Here is a 14,239-nt window from a genome sequence, read left to right as displayed (position 1 = left end):
GGCCTCGGCAGCTGGTAGACGGTAGTGCCTAAGAAGGGGCTGCTGGAGCAAGTTTCAGGATGTGAGAAACGGTGAGCTACAGGCTTAGATGTATTGTGCTTGTGGTGCTTGTGGACCTGCCAGAGGGAAACATCCAGAAGGCAGCAGGATCCCTGGTGTAGAGACCTAGATCTGGAACCATCTGTGGCACAGCACTGGTAACTGAGGCATGAGAGCACATGGCCCCCCAGGACGTGTGTGTGTGTGTGTGCGTGTATGTGTGTGTGTGTGTTGAGAGGAGAGCAGGGGAAAGCAGAGAAGCAGGCAGGGGCTAGGACACAGCCCTGGGTCTTTCACAGTAAAAGAGTCAGGATAGAGCTGGAGAAAGAAACTCCAGAAGAAGGGGTGTCCCAGAAACCCAGGAAATAGAGACCCAAGAAGACATGGACAGAGAAGTCACTGATGTGACCTCCCCTCGAGCCCCCAAGAGCACCCCAGCCTCTCCTATCAGTCCCCAAGTTCCAGGTCTTGCCTCTCCCATTCAAACAACTCCCCCCACCCCATCACGACCACCTTCCCTAAAGAACCGGGGGAAGGACAAGGACTCCCTGGGCCATGCTTTGGGGGGGGGTGGGGGAGGGGGATGAGCAGGAAGGACATCAGGTGACCAACAGGAGGGAAGCACACCTCCCAGGTCAAAGTCCCAAGCTTTAGAGAAAAACAAGTTGTTCAGGAAAAGGGGGGTGTGGGTGGACACTGACTTTGAGGCTGGTCCCTGCTCTCTGGGAGTCCTCATCCAGCTGAGGGGGTCATCTCCCCAGCTGTATGGACACAACCCTGGTTCTCCATGGCAACAAGGTGGGCCCCCTGAAGGTCTGGCTTGGACCCAAGATCTGAACTCAGGCCTCAGCAGCCCCAGGGGCTGGACCCTGTGTCCTCATTTCTGAATCCCTGTTCCATCAATGCTCCGTTCCTCCCTCCACTTCCCAGTCCAGCTCTGCCACCCTGAATCGTTGGGCTCCCTTAAATAGGCCTTCCGTTTATCTAGACCTTGTGTGATTACCCTTCAGCAAAGCACAAGTGAGCCTGCCCTCTTTCCAGGAGTCTTTCTCCCCAACCCATCCTACCTGCCATTCCAATTATTGCCAACAGGTGGCAGAGGGCAGCTCCAATCCCAGATTGGTTGGAGAGGGCAGAGAGGAGGCCAGTTTACAGCTAAAGATTCTGCAACTTCCCCTCCCTTCATTCCCCTACTTCCGCCCCCTTCCAGGGGTGGTTTGGAGGAAGGGAGAGTAGGCACCGACGTGCAAACACTCAGTGCACGTGGCATGCTCAGGGCTGTGCTGTAGGGAAGCATGGAAGACTAAATTGTTAAGGAAGGCATCCTGGAGGAGGTGATGCTAAGGACAAAGCTGAATTGTTGGACCGACCAATAGAGCAGAAAGACAGCTCAGGGAACGCATCCAGGAGGAGAAGCAACCTGAGGAAAAGCAGAGAGATAGACTCAAGAAGGGTGTTTAGAGCACAGAAATAAAAGCTTTTTCCACCCTCCTTACAATATTTCATCTCTGTTAATATCTTTGCTGCAAGCCTAAGAGCTCCTGGAAACTTTGTTGTATTCATTCAAACAGATCCTGCTTAAACCCCTTCAGGGCTTCCAGTAGCTCTTAAGATAATATGCAGACTTCTTAGCATGGTCTTGAAGACCCCACAATATGCCCTTGCCCTCCTCTCCAGCCTCATCTGGCCTCAGGGCCACCTGTCAGCCCTAACAGTAGCTAAGCTCCTTCTCACGTCAGGCCCTCCTCCACACTTGCTCTCCCATCTGCCCAAACCGCTCTCCTGTCCCATTTATCTGGAGGATGTTAACAGATTCTCTAAGTCTTGCCTTAAATGTCACATTTTCTATGGGGCTTTCTTTCACCTCCCCTCACCCCCATCTGAAGTCATTCCTTCTGTGAGACCCCCCCAACCCCTTCTCTTCACAGCCATTATCACAAATTGCAATTACATATTGATTTATGTGTTTACTCATTTAATGCCTGTCTCCCCCAGAGGGAAAGCATCATGTCCTGTCACCCATGGCACCTAGTACTGAGCACCATGCCTGAGCACATACCCAGCAAATACTTTATGAAAGTAGGTCTCAGTATATCCAGTGCCAAACTGGGCCTGGTAGATAGCAGAAGTTCAGAGAACGATTGTGAATCAATAAAGCATTTGAGCTCTAGTAGGGTCCTTGTCTTTCTCTATCTTCTAGCTGTGGAGACAGAGCCTGGGTCTGATTCACCTCTGTGAGTCACCATGCCTCAGAGTGGTGGGAGCTGTCCAGCCCTGGAATGAGAGTGAGCTCCCCATCCATAGAGGTGTGCAAGCAGAAGTCAAGAGCCAGGTCATTCAACATGGGAGTCTGCGGGTGGGGTTCCGGCCCTTACAGCTCTAGAAGCCTATAATTCTGTGACTCTGTTAGCAAATGATAATAGATTTTCATATTTTCATCAGGTTCTGAGAAAATAGACTGGTGAGGACTGTGTCTCTTCTCAGACTCAGGATTTCACTCACCTGGCTCCTCTTCACTTCGCATTCCCTTCACAAGGGTCCATGGGCAAAACTCAGGGGTTCATGAACTTGTATGGGGAATACATTACATCTGTATCTCACTAACCACTAACTGAAATTTACCGGTTTCTTCCCTTAGGAATAAAGGCATCAAACCATAGTGCCTCTGATGTTTTCATGTCAACATACAACTGTGCAGATACCTGGAGATGTCATTTATGCTCATCGTTATGGAAGCGTGGCAGTCCCTGGACCTTCCACTAGATCTTGCTATTTAATACCTTATAAAGATACACATAACTTGCTATATTGCAAACTTATATTTTTAATATTTTGATAACTGTATTTCAATATAATTGGTTTCCTTTGCAATGCTATACGTCTTATTGCATGCATTTAAAAACATTAGAAAGGGTCCACAGGCTTCCCCAGACTGCCCAAATCACAAAAAAGGTTCAGAAGTCCTGACTCACTGGGAGCCTGGGCAGGTCTGCTGAAAGCAATGCCACGTGATCTCAAGGTCAGACCTGAAGAAAGATGGGCACTCTCTGAACAGAGGTTTTCTGGGACTCAGAGCTGGGAGCTATGCTCAGATGGAATGAGGGCTCACCCTCATAGGGAGCCCTGTGCCTGGGCACCAGAAGGGGCAGAAAGCACCCCTCAGAGCCAGCCAAACCAAGCAATGTACTGGCTCTGACTCCTAGGTCCTAGGCGACCCCACTGGGTGGTGAGATTGATGGCCAGGACACTCAGTGGAGGAAGATCAGTCACCTCCTCCTGCTGCCCACTCACTCAGCCAAGAAACTAAAGGGCTGGCCCTGTACCAAGAGCCTAACCTTCCAGCAGAGGTCCCAAATCTTCTCCTAATGGTTCCAGCACAGTCCTGCTCTCTGCCCAGGACTACAGGCCGGCTGGGGTGCTGGTTTCTAGAATCACAGTCTCTCCTGGCCTGAAGGCTCATCCTGAGTACAGTGATCTTGGGGAAACTGTGACCCAGTAAGAGACTGTCACTAACTGAAGGTCATACAATAAGTTAGTAGGAGAGAGAAAGCTAAACCCCAGGCATCTCTACTTCTAGCCAAGGGCTCAGTCCCTCGGTCAAGCACCTACTTGTTGGCAGTTAACCAAATAGCCTTCTGGCTTGCTTTCATTCATTTATTCAACACATGTTTGGTGTCTACCAAGGGACTGGAAATACAGGAGAGAACAACACGAAGCTTACGTTGTACAATTGCCTAATTATATCAAATGTTTCAAAGGAGACGGAAGGGTGCTGAAAGTATATGAATGGAGATACCATCTAGTCTAGGAAATCCAGAAAAGCCAATAGTGAGTCCAAGTTCAATCATTCAACAAATATTCATGAAATGCGTCCTATGGACCAGGCTCAGTTTGAGATGCCAGGGTTACAGCAATGAACAAAACAAAGCTGCTGCCATCACATAACTTACATTCTGGAGGGCTCGGCCAGGAAACAAACACACAAATAGATGCAATAGGTCATGTGGCGATATGGGAAAGGCAACATAGGATCGGGAGAATGGGCTGTTGACAGGCCAGAGTGTGCATTTTACATAGATGTGTCAGTGAAGGCTCCGCTAAGAGGCAACATTTGGGCAGCAGAGAGCTGAAAGTGAGGAATCAACATGTTCAACTGTCAGAGAGAGAGGATCATGGACAAGGAGAACAAAGTCTAAGTGCAAAGGCCCTGAGGAAACAGCCTGGAGGGAGTGTCAGTGAGGCAGAGAGAGGGCAGGAGAGGAGGTTTGAAAGGCTGTGTGAGGCCCACTCATTTCAGGCCTTGAGAGCAACTGTAAGGACTTGGGCTTCTAATCAGACTGAGAAGAGAAACTATTGGAGGGCTTGGAGCACAAAAGCCATGACCTGGCTGCTGTGTTGAGAGCAGACCACAGAGAGCAAGAAGAGCAGAAGCGGGGGAACAGTTAGGAAGCTACTGCAATAGTCCAGGCAAGAAGTGACCGTGGCTCGGGTCAGGGTGGCGGCAGTGGAACTGGGGATGCATGGTCTGAATCCAGCTGTATTTTGTGGGTAAAGCCAACATAATTTGGAATGTGAGAGAAAGAGAAAAGCCCAGGATGATGTCAATGAACTGAGTCTGCTCAGTCAGAACAGCCTGAGATGGGAACGTGCGGGAGGGGCAGAAGCCACCATCTAGCTTGGGGATGGGTATGTGAGTCTGGAATTAAGAGGCGAGGTCCAGGCTGGAGGTGTACATTTGAGAGATGTTGGGCAGCAATGAAGGAGCTCCCAGGACCCAGAGAGAGAAGATCTGAAGTGTTGGGCTTGGGGAGAAATGTGAAGAGCACTTCCAGGCAGGGGAAGAGCAGATGGAAAGGCACGCAGGCAAGAGGAGCTGATGGGAGATCGGCCGGCTGGAGAGCAGAGGGCGGTGGGGAAACAGGTCTCGAGGGCCTTGCAGGACCTGTGAAGAGGTTTGGTCTTTACCTGGCCGATAACGCCGAGCCATCACAGGGTTTTAGGCAAGGACATGGCCCAGGCAGTCTTGCATTCAGCAAGATCTCTCCAACGACAGCTGGAAGAACGGATTGGACAAGACAGTGAGACTGAGTGGGCCTGAGTTTTTTTGGGGGAAAGGGTGCAGGAGAGAGATGGTATGGCTGGGGTTAGAACAGAGCATGGGGAGAAGTGGGAGGGTGGGAGAGCAATTTAAGGGGTACAGCTGGCAGGCTAAGGATGTGGGGAGCGAGGCATCAGAAAAATAGGGTCAAGGTGACACCTAGTCCCCCGTCTTGGACAACGCTTGGATGTTGCTATTTTTTAAACTGTAGAATATGAGAAGAGCAGCAGGTTACAGAGGAAGAGAGAGCACATATTCATTCAACAAAACTTGCTGAACAGAAATGTGTCTGTTCTTGGCCAAGCACCATTCTAAGCACCACAGCTCCATTGCCCTTCCCTAGGGGAACTCACATGTTAGTGAATGAGACAAACAACGAGTCGTGAGCCATACGACGGATTCTAGTGCAGGGGGGCTGAGTTCAGACAGCTCAGTGTGTCAGCCTGGCATTCCTGGGAGACAGCTGAGCTGTACAAGAGGCTTAGGATGCAGCAGCTTGTGGATGGTGACTGCGGCTTTAGACAGGGCTGGGATGGCCGGGAAAGGGAAGGATGAGAAGTGGGGCTAGGACCCAGTGCGAAGAAATGCCTACGTAAGTGGTCTGAAAGTGGGTCTCCATCTGAACTGAAGGGAAAATAAAGAAGCAACAGGCATTGTCTTTTATAGCACTTATGATCAGACTGCAAGCACCAGGCATGCCTCATGTATCAGGGCCTTTGGCAGTACGTAACGGATTTTATGTCCTAAGTAAAACTGTTTTCATCCCTTGCTATGAATTTTGCCATTCGTGTATTAAATATTTGGAGAAGCTGAGATGTTGAGCCTGAAAAGGAGCAGGCTTGGGTTCTCTGTCTCCAAATATCTGCATGGCCCTCCCAGATCAGAGAGAGAAGGTGTTCTCTGTGTGCTCTGAGCATGGAGCTGGGGACAATAGATGAGTCATAGAGAGGCTGGTTTTGGTTCAGTAAGAGAAAGGCCTGTGGGGAAGAGCTGTCTGTAGTGATGACCCTGATAGGTGGTGAGCTCCCCACCATGATAGGTGTGCAAGTAGGAGCTGTGAGCTTGCAGAGGGAGGTAGAACACAGCAAGGGGCAGAGGAGGGATGCATGGACTCAATGCTGGAGTCCCTGGGCCCACAAGGCTTAAGCTGGGGACAAGATCCTCACCCACCACTAGCTGTGTGACCTGAGCAAGTCTCTTCACTTCTCTGAGCCTGTTTCCCAGTAATGCTGCACGGCCCCCACCATACTCTTCTACAGTGGACTCCCAGGTGCCAGGACACATCTCGGAAGCATCTGGCTCAATCCGTGGTGACAGAGAGACATGTAACTTCAGTAATGCTACCACTTCTTAAAGGAATGCATACTATGTACCGGGCATTGTGTGCTAGGCACTTTAGGTTCACAGCTTATGTAATCCTTACAACAGTGTGAGCTGACTGTTATATCCCCATTTGAGTGACAAGTACACTGAGGTTCAGAGAAATTAAACTCAGTAAATGGATCCAGAATTTGAATCCACCTCTATTTGATTCTAAAGCTCTTAAGTCTCACATTATACTTCCTCCTCATATTAAAAATATATATATCAATTACTAAAAAGCATTGAATGCTGTGAAAAAGGTATACAATTGGATCCCCAAGGAGGGAGCCCATTAAACTCCCCTGCGGGAAGGAAATATCATGGAAGATTTCCAGAAGAGGTGACATTTCAGTTGAGATTTGGAAGATGACTGAGAATTTACCAGCACTTGGCATGACAGAGTGGATATTCAGTACATATTTTTAATTGAATCAACTAATAAAGATTTTAACTGAATGTGTAGATGTAACAACATGATGTTTGGGATTTGCTGCGTGCTAATTCATTTCAAGGATAGGGAGTGTGGATATAGATGAAATAAGATTACCCATGTTAACGATTATTGAAGTTGGTGATGGATTTGTGTTATTTATATTATTCTCTCTCTCTCTCTGTCTCTCCATGTATATGGAAATGTCCATAATACAAGTAAGTAATGATCCATTTGTGCCCACTCACTCTGAGGGTTTGGTAAAATAATTCAGTAAATATTTACTGAGTACCTCCTTTATGCACCCACACACACTGGGCACAATAAAGCCACCAATAACCAAGGACACACCGTGCCCACACAGACCAGCTCACAGGCAAAGGGAAGTGAGGCCAGACCCAAATACGGGCAGATGACAAGCAGCAGCCAGATATAGTTCAAGAGCCTTTGTAAGTTCAGAAAGAGGAGAGACCCCTGTCCAAGGTGGGGAACCAGCCGCCTCAGCGTCTGAGATACAGCTTAACACACAGAACTGTTACTGTGGTGGGAGTCTGCAGGGAGGCACCTCAGGTATGCAAAGGCTTCAAGGTGGGAAAGTAAGGCATGATGGATGTGGGACACTTGGGGAGCCCCATAGTCCCTTAAGAGAGGGTGGAAGAGTGAAAATGGGGTCCTACGTTTCACTCTGATCTTGGACTAGTGTGAACTTTTAAGACACTCCCTGGAAAATGGAGGTAGGGGCACAGGACCGCACTTACTCTCCCTTCCCTCCCCGAATCTCTGTCCACACCCGCAGAGCATTGGGAGCCATCAACGTGAGTGAGGCAGGCTAATCAGGGCCACTTGGGTCTGAGGGGGGCCCCTGTCTCTCCCTGAGGACCCTCCAGCAAGGTCAAGTGCAGGACAAAAGCAGTGCCGCCCTCGGCTTGCCTGCCACTGTCCTCATTAGCATCATACAGAAAGCCTGCCCGCCAGGCTCCCAGTTTCACGGTTTCACGGCAGCCCAGCAGCTGGACAGGACAGCCCAGCTTTGGCAGAGCCCCAACCGAGCAGATGTGGACCCTGAAGGGCCCTGTGGCCAACCTTGCCCCTTTCCCCCAAAAATAGCCAAGCAATTGACCACCACCCTGTGCTGCCTGCCCATAGCCTCTCCCTGCATTGTCACACAGAGTCTGCTGCAGGTGGCAAAGCCAAAGGGAGGCAGAGAAGCTACAATCCCTGAATGGTGACTCCTAGGGTGATAGAGGGTCTCAGAGATCTTAACTCTTCCCTGTCATTAGACCCACAGAGCCAAACCTTAGCACCACAGACCAGGGCAGTCCCAGCGCGCTGGCCCTTTATTCAGACTGCGGCTTTACAATGTGCCTTTGCCGAACAACAGAGTCGCAGCCTCCCAGGACTTGAGCCTTGAGCAGGATAAGGCAGGTAGCACATCGGAGCAAAGAGGTCCCAGGCCATCCTGAGAGAGACTGCCTGGGGGCTTGGGGCTGGGAGTCCCTGTGTCTGTCAGATCCCACCTATTCAGGGGTAAGGGCAAGGGGGCGTGAGAGTGATGGGGAAGCCTGATAGCTCATTGAACATGCAGCTCCCAGGGGACTGCTGGAGGCAGGGCAGGGGCTCTCAAAGGAAGCGGGAACCACTGCCAGCCTATGTGGGAACAGCAGAGGGCAGAAGGAACCACTGCCAGCCTACGTGGGAACAGCCAGAGGGCAGAGGGGACAATACCTCCCCTTCCCTCCTCCCCACCGCCCTGAGACCCTGCAGAGCCTGGGACCCAGAAGCACCACAGGTCCCAGGACGCACAGAGTAGCTGGGAAGGGCTAAGTCTCTGGTCTCCGTGGTCTCAGCTGGCTGAGCTGTCACCAGGCTGAGGTGGGAAAGGGCTTTCCATCCTGGTCCTATGACTCCACTGGGTCTCAGGAAGGCAGGGGTCTTGTGGAGGGGGGTTAGTTATGGGATGGCAAGGGGTGGGGCTGCGCGGGGGTGGGGGGGGAAGGGATGCAATCGTCAGATCGCCATCTGCATAACTGAGATGAGACTGGAGGGATGGTGTCTTCTCCAAGAATCAGAGAACTCGAAAATAACAAACCTCCCTCCCTCCCACAATGTATGGCGGGGGTGGGTGCTCCTCAGATTTCCCCTTGGAGGGATCCCGTCCTGAGGTCCTGGGTCTGTGTGGTCCTTCTCTGCAATGATCCTGCCAGTGCTCAGGGCTTCACCTGCTATGGGGTAAGAGAACTGACTCCACACACGAGCTGGATCAGAATCCCAGCTGGGCTTCTCTCTTAGCCCCTTGACCTTGGGCAAATCACTCATTGGCTCTGACCTCTGTGTTTCCTCACCGGTAAAATGGGAGTGACTGTCCCCTTGCACTGGGTTCTTGGGAGGTGCAGGAGGCCAGTCAGAGCTGAAAGCATAACCCTTTGGTATAAGCTACAGACGTTGACCAACTCAGCCAAACTCTGCTCTTCACAGGGGATCGTGTGATGTCTCTTCACTCTCCCTGGGGTGGGGATGGAGTAGGGGTGTGGGGGGTATTTTAATAGGTCTACATTTGAGCTAATTCAAATTAAACAAAATGAAATTTTCAGTTCTTCAGTTGCACTGGCCACTTTTTAAGTGCTCAGAAGCTGCCTGTGGGTAGTGGCTACCACCCCGGACAGGCCAGACACACCACACGTCCATCGTCACCGACAGATGTATCGGAGAGCACTGGCTGAATGTGGTGAGAGCTCCTAGATCATGCTGAGTTAGACAAGACCCTTTGCTTCGGGGGGGGGGGGTCCCAGTTTCCCCTTCTGTGCAACCTGTCACTCACCTTGTGCAAGGCAGAGCACCGTCAGCACTTGACAGAGACCTTTGGGTTGATTCTGTTACCCCGCTGCCTTCGGTCAGGCACAAGAGGACTTGGGGAAATAGGTAGGTGGACGGAGCCCTGCTGCTGTGAAGGCTGAGGAGCCCACCTGTCAGCCCCAGGCTCCAGCAGCTCCAGAAAATACCTTGGAGCCCAGAGCTTGTCAGGCAAGCTTCCCTGAGACTCAGTGTTCAGACAATTGTCCCCAGGCAGCAAAACTAGAGCCAGGAGGGCAGGGGGCCAGTGTGTACCTCTCTGTGGCTTTCATGTGTCTGAGCGCAGCCTGAGGATCCCGAACTCATTCCTCTCAAACCCAGAGGGAAGCATGGGCAGGGCCTTGGGCAAGAGGCCGCCTCAGGGGCTGGTCCAAAGGGGAGGGGAGGCGTGGAGAGTCAGAAATGTGCTATCAGCACTGCCCGTCCTCCCCACTTCCTCTCTACGAACGGATCACATCCTGTTATTGTGTGGACAGAGGAGGCCAGGAGCTGGGGAGGGAGGCAGGGCTCGGACTAAGTGAGTAGGGAGAGAAAGGAGGAGCCAGAGAGAATGTCACAGTGGAAACGGGGTAACTGCAGCAGCCCAGCCCTGCCTGACCCCGGGTCCTAGGCAGGAGTAGGGCACCCAGGAGGGAGGACCAGTCCTGGAGCAGCTTACATTTGCCATTGGGAGAAGATGCTGGGGCTCAGAAAACACTGTGCCTCCCTGCAAGGCCCCTGGAAAAAAGAAAATAGCACCTCCTTCAGGAAGCCTTCCTCAGCATCCTCCTCAAACATTGCCTCTGGGCCTCCCCTGCCAGAGCCAGGTCTCCCAAAGCCACAGGGCCTCTCTCACAGCGCTTGCCTCCAGCATTGTAATGCTCTGTATCCGTTCCCTATACCTCACTTCCACCCAGCCTGTGAGCCCCCTGCAGACAGGGGCAGGGAAGGTCCCTTGCTGGCTCCTCAGCGTGGCCCAGTGTGGGGCAGGTCCCAAGGATCTCCTGCTACTCTGAAGGACTGATGTTCCCTCTTCTCACTCTGCCCTCTTTTTCTCTTAGGCATTCCCAAATAGAGCCCTATCCCAACCCCTTTCCAGCAATCGGGTTTAATAAGGCTGCTTTCTACCGAGCAAAAGCACTTTACACATATTATTTTGAAACCCCTTGACAGCCCTGTAAGATGGGTTTTAATATCTTCATTGAACACATGAGGAGAGGGAAGCTCCGAGAGGTTAAATGATTTACCCAAAGTCACAAAGCAGGTCCAGTAAGTGGCAGCTCTGAGTCTTGAACCCAAGTACATCTGACCCCAAAGGCTTGGGTCTTTCTGTGGCCCAGCTCTTTCTCCTTCTCAATCCCACCCATGCCCTGACCTCTCCCTCCCGGAGCTGACACCACATCGCCTGTCCTCACTGCCCACGAGCCTGTCTTTGAGCTGAGCCCTGTTCTGCATGCAAGCTCTCCAAGGCCCCCAGAGCTGGTGGCCCTGGGCAGATGGCTGGACATGCTGAGCTGCTATCTCTTCCACAGCACAGCACAGACCTACCTGCTCTGAGAACACCAGCTCCCCACGGGTGGTATCTGCTTCCTCTGCTGAAGGGCAGCGAGCACTGGCTCTGGACTCAGACCTGAATTCATATCCTGGGTCCCCTCACTGAAGCCCCATCCCCTCACTAGCCCCCATTGCCTCCTTTGGACAATGGAGAGGATGCCCTGGGCGACCTGACTTACTCCTTTGCTGACTCTGACTCGTGATGCCCGAGCCTCTCCTGCAGGACACTGGCCAGCACCGTGGCCTGTCCCTACCAGGCAGGTCAGAGGTGCTTGCCGGACTCACACAGGCCATGGGGCCACATAGGGCCTGCTGGATGCGGGAAACAACCCATTGTTTCTCAACTAGGAAGGTGGTAGTGGGTAACATGAAGAGGCAAGACCGCGATGAGTGAACGAGATAAACACCTACCACTTCACCCCACCCAGGTCCAGTACGCTAACCAGGCTGCCGGGGCCCAGCCTGAGAAAGCTCATAGCGGCTCCCCTCCACCTCCCGACTCTTCCTACAACAAAAGCAGCCCCAGGCCCTCTGCCGCCCAGGGGACAGAGCTGTCCACCTGCCCCTTACCAGCCCAGGACCGTGCTGTTACGTGGGGGTCATCAGAGCCAGCATCTTTGTGGAAATGATCCTGTCTCCCTTCTACCCACCCCTTCTACCCTTACATGCTACCCTCAAAACCGAGCTAGAAGATTCTATACAGGGGACCCTCTTCATTCAGCAAATGCTGAAAGGCACCTGTGCCAGGTCTGACACAGGACACCAGAGGTGAAGAGAAAAATCAGACATGGTATCACCTGCAAGGAGCTTGTGTTTGAGTCAGGAAGCAAACAAATGGACAAACAACAGGCAGCACCGAGGGAAGGAAGGCCTATAGGGACACAAGGAGGTGGCTGACCCCATAGAGTTGGGATCGTCACTTGGGTGCTGAGGACACGTTAACCAGATGAAAGGAAGGATCAGACGATGGGTCGAAACAAAAGGTGCAAAAACCGAACAGTTATAAAAGGGGAAAACTGCAGCCTGGAACAGAAAGGAAAGTACCGTAGGAGCAAAGAGAATGAGGGTGGGTTGGTGAGAAGGGAGGCTGGAGACATCAGCAGGCCATGCAGGCAAGGCCCTAGGGTGTGCTCCCTTCCCTGTGGTGGACACAGGTTGTCCTGGGGGGCAGGCGGCCTGGTCCTGCCCTGCATGCCACTACTGCCACTGTTCAGGGGACTCATGGCCTGGGAAGACTCCTTTCCTCTCTGGGCCTCCATCTCCCCATCTAGAGATGGCGACACTGGCCGAGACTGTCTTCAGGGCCTGGTCAGCCTGGGCATTCGATACCCTCATAGTGTCTGCCTTGGTGACCACAGAGCCGACGGGCCCTTCCTGACCTCTCTGGGCATGGACAGCCTCGCCCTCTCCGGGGAAAGGATCTTCTGGAAATGGGTGCTCCTCCCACCCCCCTCTTCATCCATGGCAGTCAGGCTGCTGCCTCTTCCCTCCCTGACGCTGTTCTCACCAGTCATCACTGACTTCCACCGGGCCAAAGGCAGCCAACAGCTCAGGCCTTCTCTTGCTTGACTCTCAGCAGCATTGGGCTTGGCTGCCTACTTCCTCCACCCAAACACCATTTGCTTTTGAAACACCACACTTCCCAGTTGTTCTCCCACTTCTGACCACTGCATCTCAACATCCTCCTGGTCTCGGGCGATGTCCTCTCTTTCTTTAATCCTTTCCTCTCGCTCCTTCTCAGGCCTGTGAGCACAGGCCAGGCCTGGGTCCAGAGCTACTACCACCAGGGCCCCACTGATGTCTCCACCCCAGGGCTAAGACTCACCACCCCAGTTGCCAGGGACCTCCTAGGCCTGGGTCAGGGTGAGGCACATGGTCTTACAATAGCCCAGGCACTTCCCTACAGGCCAGAGGCTGATCCCAAGCACTGTGGTTCCTTTGCCCTCTGAGCCTCAGTTGGAAGCTCCCAGAACAGGGGCAGCCAAGATCAGAGATTGGCAAACTGAGCAAGGCTCACCCAAAGGAACAGAGGCCATCTGTGAGCCACTTGAGTTCCCTTCTTGGCACATCTATTTCCCTAATACTGATCACTTTCCAACTTACTATATAATTAACACATTTATGATAGTTGCGTGTGTCTGTGTTTATGAATTCCCTGCTAGAAAGTAAGCACCACAAGAACAGGTGCTTCTTTTTCTTCACTGCCGGATGCCCAGTACCTAGAACAATAACAGGCTCACTGTAGATGCTCAATAAATCTTTGTTAAAAGAATGACAGAAAGGAGGATTGGTACTCTCATGGAAATGCCTGCCTGACTAGCTGAGGTCCCTGAAGTTCCAACAGTCCCCAAACAGTGGCCTCCCAGAACCCAGGGTCCCCGCCTCTGAATAGCATTGCCATTCCTGAGTCTCCCCTCATTACCTCCCAAACCTCGACCTCCAACCCTTAACCCCGCATGAGACCTGTACCCTGCTCCCTCACTCCTCAGAGCCAGGCATAGAGCTGCAGCGTCCACTGAGTCATCAGGAACTTGGGGGCCTCCTCTGTGGAGACCTTAGTCTGTCCTGAACCTTCAATAAAAGCAACTGTCCCAGCCATGGGAGCTAAACCCAACACAGAGGGGAATGTCCGCGGGGCAGCCCTGAGCAGAAAGCGCAGATGTACAATGCTAAGAAGTAGCCCCCTCTGTGAGGTGTGGCAGGGGGAAAAGAATAGAAACCCTAAGGGGGAAACCTAAGAGTAGGGGTGGGATCTCACCTCAGAGGACAGCTGAGTCCTGGAGGCCCCCCATTTCAGGGGAGACAGATTCTTGCCATGACTTTCCTCTTAATGTCCCAAATCTCAGGCCTAGGAGTGCAATATGCAAGCACAGAGTCCAGCCCCCTTTGTAAAACTTTTATTTAGAAATCTTCCCAATATAGCCTTA

Source organism: Rhinolophus hipposideros (genome assembly GCF_964194185.1).
Source record: "Rhinolophus hipposideros genome assembly, chromosome: 8".
NCBI lineage: Eukaryota > Metazoa > Chordata > Mammalia > Chiroptera > Rhinolophidae > Rhinolophus > Rhinolophus hipposideros.
Note: the sequence above shows the minus strand (reverse complement) of the source record.